This window comes from Somniosus microcephalus, unplaced genomic scaffold, assembly GCF_052327205.1.
Source record: "Somniosus microcephalus isolate GS21.2 unplaced genomic scaffold, FLI_Smic_1.0 unresolved_chr4, whole genome shotgun sequence".
NCBI classification, from domain to species: domain Eukaryota; kingdom Metazoa; phylum Chordata; class Chondrichthyes; order Squaliformes; family Somniosidae; genus Somniosus; species Somniosus microcephalus.
Genome location: NW_028225182.1, coordinates 53,976,354 through 53,996,472, shown reverse-complemented (window position 1 = coordinate 53,996,472; position 20,119 = coordinate 53,976,354).

Below are 20,119 nucleotides of genomic sequence, written 5' to 3'. Positions count from 1 at the left end.
TACAGGCCCTGTATTGAAGGGGTTAAACAATGTGATACAGACCCTGTATTGAAGGGGTTAAACACTATGATACAGACCCTGTATTGAAGGGGTTAAACACTGTGATACAGACCCTGTATTGAAGGGGTTAAACACTGCAATACAGACCCTGTATTGAAGGGGTTAAACAATGTGATACAGACCCAGTATTGAAGGGGTTAAACAATGTAATACAGACTCTGTATTGAAGGCGTTAAACAATGTGATACAGACCCAGTATTGAAGGGGTTAAACACTGTGATACAGACCCTGTATTGAAGGGGTTAATCAATGTGATACAGATCCTGTATTGAAGGGGTTAATCAATGTGATACAGACCCTGTATTGAAGGGGTTAATCAATGTGATACAGACCCTGTATTGAAGGGGTTAAACAATGTGATACAGACCCTGTATTGAAGGGGTTAATCAATGTGATACAGACCCTGTATTGAAGGGGTTAAACAATGTGATACAGACCCTGTATTGAAGGGGTTAATCAATGTGATACAGACCCTGTCTTGAAGGGGTTTAGCAATGTGATACAGACCCTGTATTGAAGGGGTTAAACACTGTGATACAGACCCTGTGTTGAAGGGGTTAAACAATGTGATACAGGCCCTGTATTGATGGGGTTAAACACTGTGATACAGACCCTGTATTGAAGTGGTTAAACACTGTGATACAGACCCTGTATTGAAGGGGTTAAACAATGTGATACAGACCCTGTATTGAAGGGGTTAAACACTGTGATACAGACCCAGTATTGAAGGGGTTAAACACTGTGATACAGACCCTGTATTGGAGGGGTTAAACACTGTAATACAGATCCTGTATTGAAGGGGTTAAACACTGTGATACAGACCCTGTATTGAAGGGGTTAAACACTGTGATACAGACCCTGTATTGAAGGGGTTAAACAATGTGATACAGACCCTGTATTGAAGGGGATAAACACTGTGGTACAGACCCAGTATTGAAGGGGTTAAACACTGTGATACAGACCCAGTATTGAAGGGGTTAAACACTGTAGTACAGACCCTGTATTGAAGGGGTTAAACAATGTGATACAGACCCTGTATTGAAGGGGTTAAACACTGTGATACAGACCCTGTATTGAAGGGGTTAAACACTGTAGTACAGACCCTGTATTGAAGGGGTTAAACAATGTGATACAGACCCTGTATTGAAGGGGTTAAACACTGTGATACAGACCCTGTATTGAAGGGGTTAAACACTGTGATACAGACCCAGTATTGAAGGGGTTAAACACTGTGATACAGACCCTGCATTGAAGGGGTGAAACACTGTGATACAGACCCTGTATTGAAGGGGTTAAGCACTGTGATACAGACCCTGTATTGAAGGGGTTAAACAATGTGATACAGACCCTGTATTGAAGGGGTTAAACACTGTGATACAGACCCAGTATTGAAGGGGTTAAACACTGTAATACAGACCCAGTATTGAAGGGGTTAAACACTGTCATACAGACCTAGGATTGAAGGGGTTAAACAATGTGATACAGACCCTGTATTGAAGGGGTTAAACACTGTGAAACAGGCCCTGTATTGAAGGGGTTAAACAAGGTGCTACAGTCCCTTTATTGAAGGGGTTAAACACTGTGATACAGACCCTGTATTGAAGGGGTTAAACACTGTGATACAGACCCTGTATTGAAGGGGTTAAACACTGTAATACAGACCCTGTATTGAAGGGGTTACACAATGTGATACAGACCCAGTATTGAAGGGGTTAAGCACTGTAATACAGACTCTGTATTGAAGGGGTTAAACAATGTGATACAGACCCTGTATTGAAGGGGTTAATCAATGTGATACAGACCGTGTATTGAAGGGGTTAAACACTGTAATACAGACCCTGTATTGAAGGAGTTAAACAATGTGATACAGACCCAGTATTGAAGGGGTTAAACACTGTGATACAGACCCTGTATTGAAGGGGTTAAACACTGTAATACAGACCCTGTATTGAAGGGGTTAAACACTGTGATACAGACCCTGTATTGAAGGGGTTAAACAATGTGATACAGACCCTGTATTGAAGGGGTTAAATACTGTGATACAGACCCAGTATTGAAGGGGTTAAACACTGCGATACAGACCCAGTTTTGAAGGGGTTAAACACTGTAGTACAGACCCTGTATTGAAGGGGTTAAACAATGTGATACAGACCCTGTATTGAAGGGGTTAAACACTGTGATACAGACCTAGTATTGAAGGTGTTAAACACTGCGATACAGACCCTGTATTGAAGGGGTTAAACACAGTAATACAGGCCCTGTATTGAAGGGGTTAAACAATGTGATACAGACCCTGTATTGAAGGGGTTAAACACTGTGATACAGACCTAGTATTGAAGGGGTTAAACACTGTGATGCAGAACTAGTATTGAAGGGGTTAAACAACGTGATACAGGCCCTGTATTGAAGGGGTTAAACAATGTGATACAGACCCTGTATTGAAGGTGTTAAACACTGTGATACAGGCCCTGTATTGAAGGGGTTAAACAATGTGATACAGACCCTGTATTGAAGGGGTTAAACACTGTGATACAGACCCTGTATTGAAGGGGTTAAACACTGTGATACAGACCCTGTATTGAAGGGGTTGAACACTGTAATACAGACCCTGTATTGAAGGGGTTACACAATGTGATACAGACCCAGTATTGAAGGAGTTAAGCACTGTAATACAGATTCTGTATTGAAGGGGTTAAACAATGTGATACAGACCCAGTATTGAAGGGGTTAAACACTGTGATACAGACCCTGAATTGAATCGGTTAATCAATGTGATACAGTCCGTGTATTGAAGGGGTTAAACACTGTGATACAGACCCTGTATTGAAGGGGTTAAACACTGTAATACAGAACCTATATTGAAGGGGTTAAACAATGTGATACAGACCCTGTATTGAAGGGGTTAAACACTGTGAAACAGGCCCTGTATTGAAGGGGTTAAACAAGGTGCTACAGTCCCTTTATTGAAGGGGTTAAACACTGTTATACAGACCCTGTATTGAAGGGGTTAAACACTGTGATACAGACCCTGTATTGAAGGGGTTAAACACTGTAATACAGACCCTGTATTGAAGGGGTTACACAATGTGATACAGACCCAGTATTGAAGGGGTTAAGCACTGTAATACAGACTCTGTATTGAAGGGGTTAAACAATGTGATACAGACCCTGTATTGAAGGGGTTAAACACTGTGATACAGACCCTGTATTGAAAGGGTTAATCAATGTGATACAGACCGTGTATTGAAGGGGTTAAACACTGTAATACAGACCCTGTATTGAAGGAGTTAAACAATGTGATACAGACCCAGTATTGAAGGGGTTAAACACTGTGATACAGGCCCTGTATTGAAGGGGTTAAACACTGTAATACAGACCCTGTATTGAAGGGGTTAAACACTGTGATACAGACCCTGTATTGAAGGGGTTAAACAATGTGATACAGACCCTGTATTGAAGGGGTTAAATACTGTGATACAGACCCAGTATTGAAGGGGTTAAACACTGCGATACAGACCCAGTTTTGAAGGGGTTAAACACTGTAGTACAGACCCTGTATTGAAGGGGTTAAACAATGTGATACAGACCCTGTATTGAAGGGGTTAAACACTGTGATACAGACCTAGTATTGAAGGTGTTAAACACTGCGATACAGACCCTGTATTGAAGGGGTTAAACACAGTAATACAGGCCCTGTATTGAAGGGGTTAAACAATGTGATACAGACCCTGTATTGAAGGGGTTAAACACTGTGATACAGACCTAGTATTGAAGGGGTTAAACACTGTGATGCAGAACTAGTATTGAAGGGGTTAAACAACGTGATACAGGCCCTGTATTGAAGGGGTTAAACAATGTGATACAGACCCTGTATTGAAGGTGTTAAACACTGTGATACAGGCCCTGTATTGAAGGGGTTAAACAATGTGATACAGACCCTGTATTGAAGGGGTTAAACACTGTGATACAGACCCTGTATTGAAGGGGTTAAACACTGTGATACAGACCCTGTATTGAAGGGGTTGAACACTGTAATACAGACCCTGTATTGAAGGGGTTACACAATGTGATACAGACCCAGTATTGAAGGAGTTAAGCACTGTAATACAGATTCTGTATTGAAGGGGTTAAACAATGTGATACAGACCCAGTATTGAAGGGGTTAAACACTGTGATACAGACCCTGAATTGAATCGGTTAATCAATGTGATACAGTCCGTGTATTGAAGGGGTTAAACACTGTGATACAGACCCTGTATTGAAGGGGTTAAACACTGTAATACAGAACCTATATTGAAGGGGTTAAACAATGTGATACAGACCCAGTATTGAACGGGTTAAACACTGTGATACAGACCCAGTATTGAAGGGGTTAAACACTGTGATACAGACCCTGTATTGAAGGGGTTAAACAATGTGATACAGACCCTGTATTGAAGGGGTTAAACACTGTGATACAGACCCAGTATTGAAGGGGTTAAACACTGTGATATAGACCCTGTATTGAAGGGGTTAAACAATGTGATACAGACCCTGTATTGAAGGGGTTAAACAGTGTGATACAGACCCTGTATTGAAGGGGTTAAACACTGCGATACGGACCCTGTATTGAAGGGGTTAAACACTGTGATACATACCCTGTATTGAAGGGGTTAAACAATGTGATACAGACCCTGTATTGAAGGGGTTAAACACTGTGATACAGACCCAGTATTGAAGGGGTTAAACACTGTGATACAGACCCTGTATTGAAGGGGTTAAACACTGTAATACAGACCCTGTATTGAAGGGTTAAACACTGTGATACAGACCCTGTATTGAAGGGGTAAAACAATGTGATACAGACCCTGTATTGAAGGGGTTAAATACTGTGATACAGACCCAGTATTGAAGGGGTTAAACACTGCGATACAGACCCAGTTTTGAAGGGGTTAAACACTGTAGTACAGACCCTGTATTGAAGGGGTTAAACAATGTGATACAGACCCTGTATTGAAGGGGTTAAACACTGTGATACAGACCTAGTATTGAAGGTGTTAAACACTGCGATACAGACCCTGTATTGAAGGGGTTAAACACAGTAATACAGACCCTGTATTGAAGGGGTTAAACAATGTGATACAGACCCTGTATTGAAGGGGTTAAACACTGTGATACAGACCTAGTATTGAAGGGGTTAAACACTGTGATGCAGAACTAGTATTGAAGGGGTTAAACAACGTGATACAGGCCCTGTATTGAAGGGGTTAAAAAATGTGATACAGACCCTGTATTGAAGGTGTTAAACACTGTGATACAGGCCCTGTATTGAAGGGGTTAAACAATGTGATACAGACCCTGTATTGAAGGGGTTAAACACTGTGATACAGACCCTGTATTGAAGGGGTTAAACACTGTGATACAGACCCTGTATTGAAGGGTTTGAACACTGTAATACAGACCCTGTATTGAAGGGGTTACACAATGTGATACAGACCCAGTATTGAAGGAGTTACGCACTGTAATACAGACACTGTATTGAAGTGGTTAAACAATGTGATACAGACCCAGTGTTGAAGGGGTTAAACACTGTGATACAGACCCTGAATTGAATCGGTTAATCAATGTGATACAGACCGTGTATTGAAGGGGTTAAACACTGTGATACAGACCCTGTATTGAAGGGGTTAAACACTGTAATACAGAACCTATATTGAAGGGGTTAAACAATGTGATACAGACCCAGTATTGAACGGGTTAAACACTGTGATACAGACCCAGTATTGAAGGGGTTAAACACTGTGATACAGACCCTGTATTGAAGGGGTTAACACAGTAATACAGACCCTGTATTGAAGGGGTTAAACAATGTGATACAGACCCTGTATTGAAGGGGTTAAAAACTGTGATACAGACCCTGTACTGAAGGGGTTAAACACTGTAATACAGACCCTGTATTGAAGGGGTTAAACAATGTGATACAGACCCAGTATTGAAGGGGTTAAACACTGTAATACAGACTCTGTATTGAAGGCGTTAAACAATGTGATACGGACCCTGTATTGAAGGGGTTAAACAATGTGATACAGACCCTGTATTGAAGGGGTTAAAGAATGTGATACAGACCCTGTATTGAAGATGTTAAGCAATGTGATACAGACCCTGTATTGAAGGGGTTAAACAGTGTGATACAGACCCTGTATTGAAGGGGTTAAACACTGCGATACGGACCCTGTATTGAAGGGGTTAAACACTGTGATACATACCCTGTATTGAAGGGGTTAAACAATGTGATACAGACCCTGTATTGAAGGGGTTAAACACTGCGATACAGACCTAGTATTGAAGGGGTTAAACACTGAGATACAGACCCAGTATTGAAGGGGTTAAACACTGTGATACAGACCCTGTATTGAAGGGGTTAAACACTGTGATACAGACCTAGTATTGAAGGGGTTAAACAATGTGATACAGACACTGTATTGAAGGGGTTAAACAATGTGATACAGACCCTGTATTGAAGGGGTTAATCAATGTGATACAGACCCTGAATTGAAGGGGTTAAAAACTGTGATACAGACCTAGTATTGAAGGGGTTAAACAACGTGATACAGACCCTGTATTGAAGGTGTTAAACAATGTGATACAGACCCTGTATTGAAGGGGTTAATCAATGTGATACAGACCCTGTATAGAAGGGGTTAAACACTGTGATACAGACCCTGTATTGAAGGTGTTAAACAATGTGATACAAACCTTCTATTGAAGGGGTTAATCAATGTGATACAGACCCTGTATAGAAGGGGTTAAACACTGTGATACAGACCTAGTATTGAAGAGGTTAAACAATGTGATACACGCCCTGTATTGAAGGGGTTAAACAATGTGATACAGACCCTGTATTGAAGGTGTTAAACACTGTGATACAGGCCCTGAATTGAAGGTGTTAAACAATGTGATACACACCCTGTATTGAAGGGGTTAAACACAGCGATACAGACCCTGTATTGAAGGGGTTAAACACTGTGATACAGACCCTGTATTGAAGGGGTTAAACAGTGTAATACAGACCCTGTATTGAAGGGGTAAAACAATGTGATACAGACCCAGTATTGAAGGGGTTAAACACTGTAACACAGACTCTGTATTGAAGGGGTTAAACAATGTGATACAGACCCTGTATTGAAGGGGTTAAACACTGTGATACAGACCCTGTATTGAAGGGGTTAATCAATGTGATACAGACCCTGTATTGAAGGGGTTAATCAATGTGATACAGCCTCTGTATTGAAGGGGTTAATGAATGCTATACAGACCCTGTATTGAAGGGGTTAAACAATGTGATACAGACCCTGTATTGAAGGGGTTAATCAATGTGATACAGGCCCTGTATTGAAGGGGTTAAACAATGTGATACAGGCCCTGTATTGAAGGGGTTAATCAATGTGATACAGACCCTGTATTGAAGGGGTTAAAAAATGTGATTCAGACCCTGTATTGAAGGGGTTAAACACTGTGATACAGACCTAGTATTGAAGGGGTTAAACACTGTGATACAGACCCAGTATTGAAGGGGTGAAACACTGTGATACAGACCCGGTATTGAAGGGGTTAAACACTGTGATACAGACCTAGTATTGAAGGGGTTAAACAATGTGATACAGACCCTGTATTGAAGGGGTTAAACACTGTGATACAGACCCTGTATTGAAGGGGTTGAACACTGTAATACAGACCCTGTATTGAAGGGGTTACACAACGTGATGCAGACCCAGTATTGAAGGGGTTAAGCACTGTAATACAGACTCTGTATTGAAGGGGTTAAACAATGTGATACAGACCCAGTATTGAAGGGGTTAAACACTGTGATACAGACCCTGTATTGAATGGGTTAATCAATGTGATACAGACCGTGTATTGAAGGGGTTAAACACTGTGATACAGACCCTGTATTGAAGGGGTTAAACACTGTAATACAGACCCTGTATTGAAGGGGTTAAACAATGTGATACAGACCCAGTATTGAACGGGTTAAACACTGTGATACAGACCCAGTATTGAAGGGGTTAAACACTGTGATACAGACCCTGTATTGAAGGTGTTAAACAATGTGATACAGACCCTGTATCGAAGGGGTTAAACACTGTGATACAGACCCAGTATTGAAGGGGTTAAACACTGTGATACAGACCCAGTATTGAACGGGTTAAGCACTGTAGTACAGACCCTGTATTGAAGGGGTTAAACAATGTGATACAGACCCTGTATTGAAGGGGTTAAACACTGTGATACAGACCTAGTATTGAAGATGTTAAACACTGTGATACAGACCCTGTATTGAAGGGGTTAAACACAGTAATACAGACCCTGTATTGAAGGGGTTGAACAATGTGATACAGACCCTGTATTGAAGGGGTTAAAAACTGTGATACAGACCCTGTATTGAAGGGGTTAAACACTGTAATACAGACCCTGTATTGAAGGGGTTAAACAATGTGATACAGACCCAGTATTGAAGGGGTTAAACACTGTAATACAGACTCTGTATTGAAGACGTTAAACAATGTGATACAGACCCTGTATTGAAGGGATTAAACAATGTGATACAGACCCTGTATTGAAGGGGTTAAAGAATGTGATACAGACCCTGTATTGAAGGGGTTAAACAATGTGATACAGACCCTGTATTGAAGGGGTTAAACAGTGTGATACAGACTCTGTATTGAAGGGGTTAAACACTGCGATACGGACCCTGTATTGAAGGGGTTAAACACTGTGATACATACCCTGTATTGAAGGGGTTAAACAATGAGATACAGACCCTGTATTGAAGGGGTTAAACACTGTGATACAGACCTAGTATTGAAGGGGTTAAACACTGTGATACAGACCCAGTATTGAAGGGGTGAAACACTGTGATACAGACCCGGTATTGAAGGGGTTAAACACTGTGATACAGACCTAGTATTGAAGGGGTTAAACAATGTGATACAGACACTGTATTGAAGGGGTTAAACAATGTGATACAGACCCTGTATTGAAGGGGTTAATCAATGTGATACAGACCCTGTATTGAAGGGGTTAGAAACTGTGATACAGACCTAGTATTGAAGCGGTTAAACAACGTGATACAGACCCTGTATTGAAGGTGTTAAACAATGTGATACAGACCCTGTATTGAAGGTGTTAAACACTGTGATACAGGCCCTGAATTGAAGGGGTTAAACAATGTGATACACACCCTGTATTGAAGGGGTTAAACACTGCGATACAGACCCTGTATTGAAGGGGTTAAACAATGTGATACAGACCCTGTATTGAAGGGGTTAAACACTGTAACACAGACTCTGTATTGAAGGGGTTAAACAATGTGATACAGACCCAGTATTGAAGGGGTTAAACAATGTGATACAGACCCAGTATTGAAGGGGTTAAACACTGTAACACAGACTCTGTATTGAAGGGGTTAAACAATGTGATACAGACCCTGTATTGAAGGGGTTAAACACTGTGATACAGACCCTGTATTGAAGGGGTTAATCAATGTGATACAGACCCTGTATTGAAGGGGTTAATCAATGTGATACAGCCTCTGTATTGAAGGGGTTAAACAATGTGATACAGACCCTGTATTGAAGGGGTTAATCAATGTGATACAGGCCCTGTATTGAAGGGGTTAAACTATGTGATACAGGCCCTGTATTGAAGGGGTTAATCAATGTGATACAGACCCTGTATTGAAGGGGTTAAACAATGTGATACAGAGCCTGTATTGAAGGGGTTAAACACTGTGATACAGACCCTGTATTGAAGGGGTTAAACAATGTGATACAGACCCAGTATTGAAGAGGTTAAACACTGTGATACAGACCCTGTATTGAAGGGGTTAAACAATGTGATACAGGCCTGTATTAAAGGGGTTAAACACTGTGATACAGACCGTGTATTGAAGGGGTTAAACACTGTGATACAGACCCTGTATTGAAGGGGTTAAACAATGTGATACAGACCCTGTATTGAAGGGGTTAAACACTGTGATACAGACCCAGTATTGAAGGGGTTAAACACTGCGATACAGACCCAGTATTGAAGGGGTTAAACACTGTAGTACAGACCCTGTATTGAAGGGGTTAAACAATGTGATACAGACCCTGTATTGAAGGGGTTAAACACTGTGATACAGACCTAGTATTGAAGGTGTTAAACACTGTGATATTGATGCGCTATCAATTACTCATAAAAGACTGAGAGTTAGAAGAGTAACCAAAGGCTTTTATTAACAACAGAATGGAGGTCTGCCTCGCGTGGTCGACCGGTCCATGATACTAAGGGCTGGGGAGCAGTCACCTTTATACTAGGACCTGTGGGAGGAGTCAGCCGAGGCATGTCCAGGCATGTACACAGTGGAATACAAACAGGACAAACAGGAATACAAACAGTGGTTTACCACATTCACCCCTTGTTTAAAATTGAGTCCGGCGGGGTGAAGTGTATTAAAAGTTAGTGCATTGGAGTCTCTCCGGAGGTCTTGTCTGCCGCTGTGATCTGCGTGGCGACGGCAGGGGTAGTGAAGTTTCCGGCGTCGAGTCCAGCGTAGGCTGTGGCACAGGCGTGTCGTCCTCGTAGATGTCGAGCGGGTCGCGGGGCCCAGGCCTGCCGTCTGCTGGGGCTGGATATCGGATCGTGGGGGGGGGTAGTAGTGGGTAGTGGGTTACTGCGGCCCCCGAGGGTGCAAGGTCTCTTATGGAGACTGTGTCCTCCCGCCCGTCCGGGTATGCGATGTAAGCATACTGGGGGTTGGCGTGGAGGAGGTCGACCCTCTCGACCAGGGGGTCCGTTTTATGGGTCCTCACGTGTCTTCTCAGTAGGACCGGCCCTGGGGACGTCAGCCATGGCGGTAGCGATGTCCCCGATGTGGACTTCCTTGGGAAGACAAACATTTTCTCATGAGGGGTGGCGTTAGTGGCAGTGCAGAGCAGTGACCGAATAGAGTGGAGCGCATCGGGGAGCACATCCTGCCAGCGGGAGGTTGGAAGGCCCCTAGACTTTAAGGCTAGCAGGACGGCCTTCCAAACTGTCGCATTTTCTCTTTCCACCTGTCCGTTCCCCCGGGGGTTGTAACTGGTTGTCCTGCTTGTGGCAATACCCCTAGTTAGCAGGTACTGACGGAGTTCGTCGCTCATAAACGATGAGCCCCGGTCGCTATGGATATAGCTGGGGAAGCCGAACAGGGTGAAGAGGTTGTTCAGACATTTAATGACCGTGGCACTGGTCATGTCCGGGCAGGGGAAGGCGAACGGGAAACGGGAGTACTCATCAATAATATTGAGGAAGTACACATTGCGGTCGGAGGAGGGGAGAGGCCCTTTAAAATCGACGCTCAGGCGCTCGAAGGGGCGAGTGGCTTTTATCAGGTGGGCCCTGTCTGGTCTATAAAAGTGCGGTTTGCACTCAGCGCAGACTTGGCAGTTCCTGGTCATGGTCCTGACCTCCTCAATAGAGTAAGGCAGGTTGCGGGCCTTGATGAAGTGGAAGAACCTGGTGACCCCCGGGTGGCAGAGGTCATTGTGGAGGGCCCGCAGTCTATCGATCTGCGCGCTGGCGCAGGTGCCACGCGATAGCGCATCCGGGGGTTCATTTAGCTTCCCGGGCCGGTACAAGATCTCGTAGTTGTAGGTGGAAAGTTCGATTCTCCACCTCAAGATCTTGTCATTTTTGATTTTGCCCCTCTGCTTGTTGTTAAACATAAAAGCAACTGAACGCTGGTCAGTGAGCAGGGTAAATCGTTTTCCGGCCAGGTAGTGCCTCCAATGACGCACAGCCTCCACAATCGCCTGGGCCTCCTTCTCAACAGCGGAGTGTCTGGTCTCCGGGCCTTGGAGGGTTCGTGAAAAGAAGGCCACGGGTCTCCCCGCCTGATTGAGGGTAGCGGCCAGGGCAAAGTCAGACGCGTCGCTTTCCACCTGGAAGGGGATGGATTCGTCCACTGCGTGCATGGTGGCTTTGGCAATGTCCTCCTTGATACGGTGGAAGGCTAAGCGGGCCTCTGCCGTCAAGGGAAAAGAGGTGGACTTGATCAGCGGACGGGCCTTGTCCGCATAGTAGGGGACCCACTGGGCGTAATAGGAGAAAAACCCTAGGCACCTCTTCAGGGCCTTGAGGCAGTGGGGCAGTGGAAGTTCCATAAGGGGACGCATCTGGTCGGGGTCGGGGCCGATGACTCCGTGTTCCACAACACAGCCAAGGATGGCGAGGCGGTTTGTGCGGAATATGCACTTCTCCTTGTTATATGTCAGGTTTAGGAGTTGGGCGGTGCGGAGGAATTTTTCGAGGTTTGCGTCATGGTCCTGCAAGTCACGGCCGCAGATGGTCACATTGTCCAGATATGGGAAAGTGGCCTGCAACGCATTTTGATCTACCATCCGGTCCATCTCCCTTTGGAAGACGGAGACCCCGTTGGTGACGCCAAAGGGAACCCTAAGGAAGTGATAGAGGCGGCCGTTTGCCTCAAAGGCAGTGTACTGGCGGTCCTCAGGGCGGATGGGGAGCTGGTGGTACGCTGATTTCAGGTCAATGGTCGAGAAGACGCGGTACTGCGCGATCTGGTTGACCATATCAGCTATACGGGGGAGTGGGTAGGCGTCCAGCAGGGTGTAGCGATTTATTGTCTGGCTGTAGTCGATGACCAGGCGCTGCTTCTCGCCGGTCTTAACGACCACAACCTGGGCTCGCCAGGGGCTGGTGCTGCCCTCAATAATCCCTTCTTTCAGGAGCCACTCCACTTCGGTTTTAATGAAATCCCTGTCCCCGGCACTGTATCGCCTGCTCTTTGTGGCGATGGGCTTACAGTCGGGGGTGAGGTTAGCAAACAGTTGGGGGGGGGTGACTCTGAGTGTGGAGAGGTTGCACCTGGTGCGCGGCGGGCAGTTTGGAAGCTGCTGGCTGCGGACTGTGAGTGGGGGTAGGGGTCCACCGTACGCCATCGTAACACTTTTAAGGTGGCACTGAAAATCTAACCCCAGCAGGACGGCAGCGCAGAGGTCAGGCAGGACCAGAAGTTTAAAATGATCGTACACGGTCCCGTCTACTACGAGTGTCACCACGCAGTAGCCGCCGATGTCCGCCGACTGGGACTCGGAGGCCATAGAAATCCGCTGTTGCGCAGGCAGGACTGGGAGAGAGCAACGCCGCACCGTGTCGGGGTGGATGAAGCTCTCCGTGCTCCCAGAGTCAAAAAGGCAGATTGTATCGTGACCATTTACCTTAATGTCCATTGTGGAACTGGCCAGTTGGTGCGGTCTCGCTTGGTCCAGTGTAACGGATGCCAGCGTAGGGGTCGGTGTGTCGCTGCGGGTATCAGACGAGGCGGTGTCGGGGGCCTGCTGCGTCCCGGCTGTCGTCCAAGATGGCGGCGTCCATGATCCCCATGTGGCTGGAGGCGTCCAAAATGGCTGCTGTACCGGTGATTCGCACATGGCCGGGGAGGTCCAAGATGGCGGCCCGCATGGCCCACACGCGGCGCTGCTGGGGTTCGGGGTGGCTTTGGCCCTGCAGATGCTAGCGTAGTGTCCCTTCTTCCCGCAGCCCGAGCAGATCGCGTTTTTCGCCGGGCAGCGCGCTCTGGGGTGTTTTGCCTGGCCACAGAAGTAGCATTTCTGGCCTTGGGGCACTGCTGTCTGGCCTTGGGACACTGCTGCGGTAGTTGGGCCGTTGTTGGGGTGTGGCTGGGGTGGCACGGCGCTATGAGGCGGTCCTACCGTGTCCCAGGCTGTCATTCCCCGCGGCGTCCACGGTGCAGAGGAGTAGGCATCCATGCCCTGGTAGGCTGCATCCAACGATAGTGCGAGTTCAGAGGCCTTGTTGAGGTCGAGGTTACTCTGCTCCAACAGTCGCTGTCGGGTGTAATTGGATCTGTGGCCCGCTACAAAAGCGTCCCGGATAAGTTCCTCTGTGTACACGGCGGCCTTTACATCCTTACAACCACAGGCCCGGCCAAGCACAGACAGTGCCTGAAGGTATTCCACGGTCGATTCCCCAGGTTGTTGTTTACGACTCCCCAGGAGGTGCCTGGCGTACACTTCGTTCACTGGGCGCGTGTACTGGTCCTTGAGGAGCTTGATAGCGTCCGCGTACGAGGTCGCGTCTTGGATGACCGAGTACACTCGGTGGTTCACTTTGGAGGTCAGGACATCCAGTTTGTCCTCGTCCGATTTGATTGCTTCGGAGGCGGTCAGGAATTTTTCGAAACACTTAAGCCAGTGAGTAAACTTGGTGGATGAGTCCGCCTCCCGATGATCTAAGTCCAGGCATGCTGGTGTGAGGATCTTCTCCATTATAAAAATGTTGTTAATAAAATTGATGCGCTATCAATTACTCATAAAAGACTGAGAGTTAGAAGAGTAACCAAAGGCTTTTATTAACAACAGAATGGAGGTCTGCCTCGCGTGGTCGACCGGTCCATGATACTAAGGGCTGGGGAGCAGTCACCTTTATACTAGGACCTGTGGGAGGAGTCAGCCGAGGCATGTCCAGGCATCTACACAGTGGAATACAAACAGGACAAACAGGAATACAAACAGTGGTTTACCACAGATACAGACCCTGTATTGAAGGGGTTAAACACAGTAATACAGACCCTGCATTGAAGGGGTTAAACAATGTGATACAGACCCTGTATTGAAGGGGTTAAACACTGTGATACAGACCTAGTATTGAAGGGGTTAACCACTGTGATGCAGAACTAGTATTGAAGGGGTTAAACAATGTGATACAGGCCCTGTATTGAAGGGGTTAAACAATGTGATACAGACCCTGTATTGAAGGTGTTAAACACTATGATACAGGCCCTGTATTGAAGGGGTTAAACAATGTGATACAGACCCAGTATTGAAGGGGTTAAACAATGTGATACAGACCCAGTATTGAAGGGGTTAAACACTGTAGTACAGACCCTGTATTGAAGGGGTTAAACAATGTGATACAGACCCTGTATTGAAGGGGTTAAACACTGTGATACAGACCTAGTATTGAAGGTGTTAAACACTGTGATACAGACCCTGTATTGAAGGGGTTAAACACAGTAATACAGACCCTGTATTGAAGGGGTTAAACAATGTGATACAGACCCTGTATTGAAGGGGTTAAACACTGTGATACAGACCCTGTATTGAAGGGGTTAAACACTGTAATACAGACCCTGTATTGAAGGGGTTAAACAATGTGATACAGACCCAGTATTGAAGGGGTTAAACACTGTAATACAGACTCTGTATTGAAGGCGTTAAACAATGTGATACAGACCCTGTATTGAAGGGGTTAAACAATGTGATACAGACCCTGTATTGAAGGGGTTAAACATTGTGATACAGACCTAGTATTGAAGTAGTTACACAATGTGATACAGACCCTGTATTGAAGGGGTTAAAGAATGTGATACAGACCCTGTATTGAAGGTGATAAACAATGTGATACAGACCCTGTATTGAAGGGGTTAAACACTGTGATACAGACCTAGTATTGAAGTGGTTAAACAGTGTGATACAGACCCTGTATTGAAGGGGTTAAACACTGCGATACGGACCCTGTATTGAAGGGGTTAAACACTGTGATACATTCCCTGTATTGAAGGGGTTAAACAATGTGATACAGACCCTGTATTGAAGGGGTTAAACACTGTGATACAGACCTAGTATTGAAGGGGTTAAACACTGTGATACAGACCCAGTATTGAAGGGGTTAAACACTGTGATACAGACCCTGTATTGAAGGGGTTAAACAATGTGATACAGACCTAGTATTGAAGGGGTTAAACAATGTGATACAGACACTGTATTGAAGGGGTTAAACAATGTGATACAGACCCTGTATTGAAGGGGTTAATCAATGTGATACAGACCCTGTATTGAAGGGGTTAAAAACAGTGATACAGACCTAGTATTGAAGGGGTTAAACAACGTGATACAGACCCTGTATTGAAGGTGTTAAACAATGTGATACAGACCCTGTATTGAAGGGGTTAAACAATGTGATACAGACCCTGTATTGAAGGGGTTAATCAATGTGATACAGACCCTGTATTGAAGGGGTTAAACACTGTGATACAGACCTAGTATTGAAGGGGTTAAACAATGTGATACACGCCCTGTATTGAAGGGGTTAAACAATGTGATACAGACCCTGTATTGAAGGTGTTAAACACTGTGATACAGGCCCTGAATTGAAGGGGTTAAACAATGTGATACACACCCTGTATTGAAGGGGTTAAACACTGCGATACAGACCCTGTATTGAAGGGGTTAAACACTGTGATACAGACCCTGTATTGAAGGGGTTAAACACTGTAATACAGACCCTGTATTGAAGGGGTTAAACAATGTGATACAGACCCAGTATTGAAGGGGTTAAACACTGTAACACAGACTCTGTATTGAAGGGGTTAAACAATGTGATACAGACCCTGTATTGAAGGGGTTAAACACTGTGATACAGACCCTGTATTGAAGGGGTTAATCAATGTGATACAGACCCTGTATTGAAGGGGTTAATCAATGTGATACAGCCTCTGTATTGAAGGGGTTAATGAATGTGATACAGACCCTGTATTGAAGGGGTTAAACAATGTGATACAGACCCTGTATTGAAGGGGTTAATCAATGTGATACAGGCCCTGTATTGAAGGGGTTAAACAATGTGATACAGGCCCTGTATTGAAGGGGTTAATCAATGTGATACAGACCCTGTATTGAAGGGGTTAAACAATGTGATACAGGCACTGTATTAAAGGGGTTAAACACTGTGATGCAGACCCTGTATTGAGGGGGTTAGACACTGTGATACAGACCCAGTATTGAAGGGGTTAAACACTGTGATACAGACCCTGTATTGAAGGGGTTAAACAATGTGATACAGACCCTGTATTGAAGGGGTTGCACACTGTGATTCAGACCCAGTATTGAAGGGGTTAAACACTGTGATACAGACCCTGTATTGAAGGGGTTAAACACTGTGATACAGATCCAGTATTGAAGGGGTTAAACACGGTGATACAGACCCTGTATTGAAGGGGTTAAACACTGTGATACAGACCTTGTATTGAAGGGGTTAAACAATGTGATACAGACCCTGTATTGAAGGGTTTAATCACTGTGATACAGCCCCAGTATTGAAGGGTTTAAACACTGTGATACAGACCCAGTATTGAAGGGGTTAAACACTGTGATACAGACCCAGTATTGAAGGGTTTAAACACTGTGATACAGACCCTGTATTGAAGGGGTTAAACAATGTGATACAGACCCTGTATTGAAGGGGTTAATCAAGTGATACAGACCCTGTATTGAAGGGTTTAAACACTGTGATACTGACCCTGTATTGAAGGGGTTAATCAATGTGATACAGACCCCGTATTGAAGGGGTTAATCAATGTGATACAGACCCTGTATTGAAGGGGTTAATCAATGTGATACAGACCTAGTATTGAAGGAGTTAATCAATGTGATACAGACCCTGTATTGAAGGGGTTAATCAATGTGATACACACCCTGTATTGAAGGGGTTAATCAATGTGATACAGACCCTGTATTGAAGGGATTAAACAATGTGATACAGACCCTGTATTGAAGGGGTTGATCAATGTGATACAGACCCTGTACTGAAGGGGTTAAACACTGTGATACAGACCTAGTATTGAAGGGGTTAAACAATGTGATACAGACCCTGTATTGAAGGGGTTAAAAATGTGATACAGACCCTGTATTGAAGGTGTTAAACACTGTGATACAGGCCCTGTATTGAAGGGGTTAAACAATGTGATACAGACCCTGTATTGAAGGGGTTAAACAATGTGATACAGACCCTGTATTGAAGGGTTTAAACACTGTGATACTGACCCTGTATTGAAGGGGTTAAACAATGTGATACAGACCCTGTATTGAAGGGGTTAAACAATGTGATACAGACCCTGTATTGAAGGGGTTAAACAATGTGATACAGACCCTGTATTGAAGGGGTTAAACACTGTGATACAGACCCTGTATTGAAGGGGTTAATCAATGTGATACAGACCCTGTATTGAAAGGGTTAATCAATGTGATACAGACCCTGTATTGAAGGGGTTAATCAATGTACTACAGGCCCTGTATTGAAGGGGTTAAACACTGTGATACAGACCCTGTATTGAAGGGGTTAAACAATGTGATACAGACCCAGTATTGAAGGGGTTAAACACTGTGATACAGACCCTGTATTGAAGGGGTTAATCAATGTGATACAGACCCTGTATTGAAAGGGTTAATCAATGTGATACAGACCCTGTATTGAAGGGGTTAATCAATGTGATACAGACCCTGTATTGAAGGGGTTAATCAATGTGATACAGACCCTGTATTGAAGGGGTTAAACACGGTGATACAGACCCAGTATTGAAGGGGTTAATCAATGTGATACAGACCCAGTATTGAAGGGGTTAATCAATGTGATACGGACCCTGTATTGAAGGGGTTAATCAATGTAATACAGACCCAGTATTGAAGAGTTTAATCAATGTGATACAGACCCTGTATTGAAGGGGTTAAACAATGTGATACAGACCCTGTATTGAAGGGGTTAAACAATGTGATACAGACACTGTATTGAAGTGGTTAAACACTACCATTCAGACTCAGTATTGAAGCGGTTAAACACTGTGATACAGACCCTGTATTGAAGGGGTTAAACACGGTGATACAGTCCCAGTATTGAAGGGGTTAATCAATGTGATACAGACCCAGTATTGAAGGGGTTAATCAATGTGATACAGACCCTGTATTGAAGGGGTTAATCAATGTAATACAGACACAGTATTGAAGGGGTTAATCAATGTGATACAGACTGATGTAATAAAACTCACTACACACTTGGTTTGATTATGAAGCAAGGCTTTAATCAACTTGTTTCAGAACATGGAGGTCCAGTTGCACTTCACTAGTTACTGTCTTACAAAATGTCCCTGGCAAGCTGGGCCCACGCCCGAGTATTTATACTCCTTGGACAGCGCCACCAGCTGGCCGTCCAGTTTTATTTCATGAGTAGTTTCTTTAGATGATGATGAGATTTATAACACCGACCCTGTATTGAAGGGGTTAAACACAGTGATACAGACCCTGTATTGAAGGGGTTAAACACTGTGATACAGACCTAGTATTGAAGGGGTTAAACACTCTGATACAGACCCTGTATTGAAGGGGTTAAACACTCTAATACAGACCCTGTGTTGAAGGGGTTAAACACTGTTGATACAGACCCAGTATTGAAGGGGTTAAACAATGTGATACAGACACTGTATTGAAGTGGTTAAACAATGTGATACAGACACTGTATTGAAGTGGTTAAACAATGTGATACAGACACTGTATTGAAGTGGTTAAACACTACCATTCAGACTCAGTATTGAAGCGGTTAAACACTGTGATACAGACCCAGTATTGAAGGGGTTAAACACGGTGATACTGACCCAGTATTGAAGGGTTTAAACACTGTGATACAGGCCCTGTATTGAAGGGTTTAAACACTGTGATACAGACCCTGTATTGAAAGGGTTAAACACACTAATACAGACCCTGTGTTGAAGGGGTTAAACACTACCATTCAGACTCAGTATTGAAGGGTTTAAACACGGTGATACAGACCCAGTATTGAAGGGTTTAAGCACTGTTGATACAGACCCAGTATTGAAGGGGTTAAACAATATGATACAGACACTGTATTGAAGTGGTTAAACACTACCATTCAGACTCAGTATTGAAGGGTTTAAACACGGTGATACAGGCCCAGTATTGACGGGTTAAACACTGTGATACAGGCCCTGTATTGAAGGGTTTAAACACGGTGATACAGAAACAGTTTTGAAGAGGTTAAACACGGTGATACTGACCCAGTATTGATTGGGTTAAAGGCACTGATACTCCCACTAATCTTCACAACATTGTATGCCTTCATTTTCAATTTCATACCATCCTTTAATTCCTTAGTTAGCCACGGATGGTGCTCCCTGCTCTTAAAATCTTTCTCACTGTAATATATTTTTACTGAGAGTTATGAAATA